Source organism: Teleopsis dalmanni, chromosome 1 (assembly GCF_002237135.1).
Source record: "Teleopsis dalmanni isolate 2A chromosome 1, ASM223713v2, whole genome shotgun sequence".
Classification (NCBI taxonomy): domain Eukaryota; kingdom Metazoa; phylum Arthropoda; class Insecta; order Diptera; family Diopsidae; genus Teleopsis; species Teleopsis dalmanni.
Genome location: NC_051846.1, coordinates 209171164 through 209176453, shown reverse-complemented (window position 1 = coordinate 209176453; position 5290 = coordinate 209171164).

The window sequence follows — 5290 nt, the reverse complement described above, 5'->3', positions numbered from 1 at the left end:
GGCAGCTACTGCGAATTGCGCCTCGATCTGAGCAAACCAAATCTCCGGTCGCTCGTGCCAAAACGGTGGCACCTTCACTGCTACACGGTTTACGACACTTCCACTATCAGAAGCCATTACTACACCTTCGTCTGCAACTGACATCACAGCTCGATAATTAGATATTTAGCTCAGAAGTTAATATTTCTAAATTTAAACTTTTTCGAAATCACGTCGGGGTCACCAATTTAGCAATGATCTGTTCACCTTGCTAATTAATAAAACTCTAAAAATTTTCAATGTTAATAAACTTTTATTCAACTTTTTACAGAGAGAAAAATCGGAACGTTCTCCTCAATCAAAACAAAAAACTTAAAAATATTTGAAATTGAATTTTACTTTTTAAATTCAATAAATGCACAGCCAACTGGGTCGCCACAATATAATGCAAAATACACTCGATATATAATATATAAAACAATTTTAAATTAAATGGGATGAAACATCTTTTCAACAAAAACGAAATCTATTTTATTTTCTTTCCTTTTAAAATAAAATACATTTTTGTGCAGCTTCGAGCAGACAATTTAATTATAAGGTTCATGTTTCAATTAATATGCATTGATGTTTATTTTTTACAATTTCAGAATCACAATATAAAAAAATACTTTTAATTAATATGTCCACACAATTCACAAACAAATTGAGCTCGAATACAAATTGTTAAAAAAGCAAAAATTTATTTGACGGTATTTTATTTAAGAGAATGTGGAATGAAAATTCCTGGTAAAGAAAAAGCTTACTTGAATGCATATTAAATCCATCAGAGTAGAAAACAAGTGCGTAATTAATTGAACTCATACGCAAACACAATAACTGCAATTTACCTACATTATTGGATATTTACACATTATATATAATATAATAATATATATTATCTTTATGTATTCAAATTATTTGCACCAAAAAGAAATAATGATATCATAATATTGCACAAATAAGCACTTCTAGCAGTTGAAATCGCCTTCTACATCTGTCGAAAAACGTTTTATGCTTTGGCTTCAGAAATATCTAGGTGAATAGGTTACCCTGTGCTTAATCCTTTCAACTTAAAGAAAATCCAGCGTAGCTATACGTTTCTTCGGTCGACTGTCAGTGTCGTGGAAAAATAGAGTAGAATAGAATAGAAGTATCGAGTGCTGAGAAACAGATGAAATCTGTGATTAAATGATTCTTTGTGACTATCCAGAATTGATCTGGGGAATACTAAGCCGGAATCATTTTCCCTGTTTGATATTAAAAAATTATTACCATGTGATATTTTGACTTTCATTTAAAAATATCTTAGTACTTTGGCTATGGTCTTTGTATAACAAATGATCTACTCCGTGGGGAGCCAGTACCCTGTTAATTAAAATTTTTATAAAAGTTATTAACATGATACTCTTTTATTTAGCATACTGAAAGCAATTAAGTACTGAAATACTAGGGAATCAACTCGGGCATATGTTGGACTACATAATAGTCTTGGAAGAATCATGCTAATGATATAAGTACACATTTCTGCAGTTTATAGATGTTTGAAATATCTATAAAAATTCATAATCTTCAATTTAAATTTATTTTATCACACCCATATTTTAAATCAATTTACTGAACCGAAAGTTCTTTCCTATTGCACTATTAATTAACCCATCGCTCACACTGTCTTCCAGTTTAAAATGATTTAAATAAATTGAAACAATGAATTTTAAAATAAAGATAGGATATAACTGACTATTGGTAGTATTTTTAAAGAAAACATACAAAAAAATAATGTATTATTATACATTAATACATGTAATATATCATTAATTCTGTGTCATAACATGTAATGGTTGCAGTTCGTAAGGCAAAAACGCATCGTAATTGTAAAGGAATATGAAATAAAACAAAAAATAAATGCAATTGTAATACTGAACTGGTAAATATTTCATTACTACACTATTTACTGTAATTTACAAAAGATACTTTCAAACCGGAGGAACCACATAAAATTATGAAATTATACCAAAATGAACTTACGTTGGAAGTTAAAATGCAACACTTTTTATTTAATAATTACAGAAATTTAACAAAATAAAGAAAAATATAGCTGTTGAGCTTAAATCGGTCATAAAGCGTAAATACACCCACATGTATTTACGCCATTACCCACATATTCGCAATACTTGCTGCCACCATATGTTAATTGCTATAATTTAACTGTTTTAAATGTAATATCCGCTCAAAATGGGTTAATGTTTTTCAGCAAAAAAAAAAAAAGAAGAGGAAAAATTAATGCAAATAGTTATAATAAATATTTTCCATTTATATTTTTCATTAATAGTTATTTGCTTACTTATGTATGTAATTCTGTTCGGTTCGGTTCGGTTCTACGGTGCGTATGAGTAACCTCGAAATATGTTGAATTATGATACTATCTGCATAATAAAGTGCAACGTTTTAAAATTAAATTTTTTACAAGAAGGAACATAATTAATTTATATTCATTTACTCAACGATAAAAATATCTGTGCGTTTGTGGCTGGTAAAACCTCAACCCTTTTAGTGATACTATCCACTGCAAACAGCAAAACCTAAAAAATTTAAAAATTTAATATGCATTATTTTCAAACAAAGAAAATAGAAGGTTCTCTATGAAATCCCAAAAGCATCCTATGAAATGATTATTATTTTCACACGCAATTACTCCAACAGAAAGCCTGGCAGTTTTCTTTGTTTACTGTGGCTTTGACAAATTCATGATTGCACAGTAGGATTTAAAAGGCATGCTCAATTTAATTTTGAGTAACTTTAGAAAAAATTGTGATTTTATTGCAGTTCGATTTATGTGCCTTCCAATAGGAATTACATATAATACGTATACATGATAACGTTGTTTTTTAAAGCTCATACTTTAATATTCAAATTTGAAAACAGTACTTAAATATTCACATCATATATAACATAAATTAGGATGCTACTATAAGAGAGAGATTTTTTTACGACCTTAAATATTTTGATTTTCTTTGTAAAATCATATATAATATATGCATAGAATATTATCACATGTAGCAACATCATATTATGTTCAAACAATGTCATATATGCGTAATAATACTGAACTCCACCCAGTTGACGTCAAAACCAAATCGTTAAGATCTGGGTAAAACTGCTAATGTAAATTATTTCTACTTTACTTACTGAGTACATAAATATAATTAACTTAATTTAAAATTTTTATTAAAAATTATTATTTGCTTCTAAGCATTCTTTGCGAACATGTACTATAAACAACTTTCATCTGACCATTCCACATAAATAGACAAAGCAAGTTTTATTTTAGTCTATTCAAGCCAAAACTAAAATAGTTTCTTGTATACAATCATACCATTTTCCGACTTATGATGAAATGAAAAACAAAAGCAAGTAAATATTTTAATTAAAATTGTTTTGTAACCTCAACTACTTAAACTTTTAACATATTTTGTGATGTCAAAGGTTAGTATCTCATGTGGTTCATATACTAAGCCAAGTGTCACATTTAGCCTCACATATTTGTACTTAAGACGAATACGGAGATTACACACTTACTATTAGGAATAATTTTTGCCAAGAGAGAGAAAAGCTATTTTACTACAAACACAGAAATCGAAATGACTAACACAACCTATTTTTCAACTTTTCCCTTCTTGCTATCTTTTTTAGTTTCACCAATGCGGTATATTTGACAGAAACACTTCCGCTAACTCAGCGGATGAGGAAGCACACTTAGTTGTCGTTGTGGTTGCCGGCTGTGCACTGCTGTTATATTAGTTTCGTTGCCATTATTCGCTTTCCACAATCATTTAAATAAGATGCCACATAACAGTAGCTACAGAATCAACATATAACAACAATAACAAAGCCATTGTGTGCACTACACTACAACATGCCTAACAGTCATTTGAAATTGTCGTAAGAGCAGATTAAGGATAATAATCATCATAGGCAACGGTGTTTGTCGTATAGTATTTACTACTTTGGTACTATGTGAGCAGCTACAGAAATCTTCCCAACACCAGTGACAATAACAAAAACAACGCAAATTAAAATAGAATGTGCGCTATCAATGTCAAATGAGAAACCACAGCACCACAGCCTTTGGCGTGGGTGGATAATCTCAAAAAGCATATGCGTCTGTTACATAGACTGACTTTTAGGTTGTGACTATTAAGCCTTTGCGACATATCTCAGCTATTTTATTTTATATTTAGTTGTTAGATACGATAATAACCAGTAACTTGCTTAAGGCAAATGCTATATAGAATTGGGATAGACACAGATAAAGTTGAAGCTTTAAGTGTAAGTTTTCAATGCAAAGCAAATATTTAAAATCAAAGTGATATGAAACTTTTACATATATTAATATAATAAGATCAAATAATAAAATCAAATTTTTGTTATTTAGTAATTATTTGATGCTTACAGTTATTAGAAACGATAAATATTTTCAAGAAATAGCTCAATTCGTATTTAATTCTAGACAAATTTTAAGGAAATTTATTTGATTCGCTATCATAGTTGGTGCGAAATAGTTTCACTTTATTAATCTATGCTCAGGTGCATAAAATATATGAATAATATAGCAAAAAATTTTACATTAATAGAAGATATTGTCATCAGATTGCAAGTTAAATTGGTCATACTACTTGGACACCGTATAACTACATTCCACTGACATACCATACTCAATATACTCGACAATATAAACGATAGCAATTATCTTAAATAAAGATGCTTTTGCTAAATTACTAAACTTATTCCTAAATAAGGTATTCCAATTAGGTGTGAAATGTTGAACCAAGACATATTACCAGTTTCCTAGTGTGTGCCCAAACTGCAGCTCCACGCCCCATGACGTCGCCCATCTGTTTTCTTGCCCCAACGCACACACCAATCTAAGTCCAATCGACCTTTGGACTCGTCCCCTTGAAGTTGCTAGGTTTCTTCGACTGGATCCTGGTTAGTTTCAAATTACTCCCACCCCTCCCCTTTCCCTCATCCCAACACTCACTCCCACCTTTTCCATTCCTTATTCCCATGTATTCGTCTTGTAATCCTTTTATGTTATCTGCTTTCAGGTCCCAGCGGATTACAACAACAACAACCAGTTTCGTCAATAAACATCAGTTGTCCGGGTTAGGTTAGATTACTTTTTTCATGGATGTCACAATATATACATTAAGACTGAAAAGTTTTCGGAAATTCTCATTTAAAATTCGCGCGCTGTATATTTTTCGATATTTTA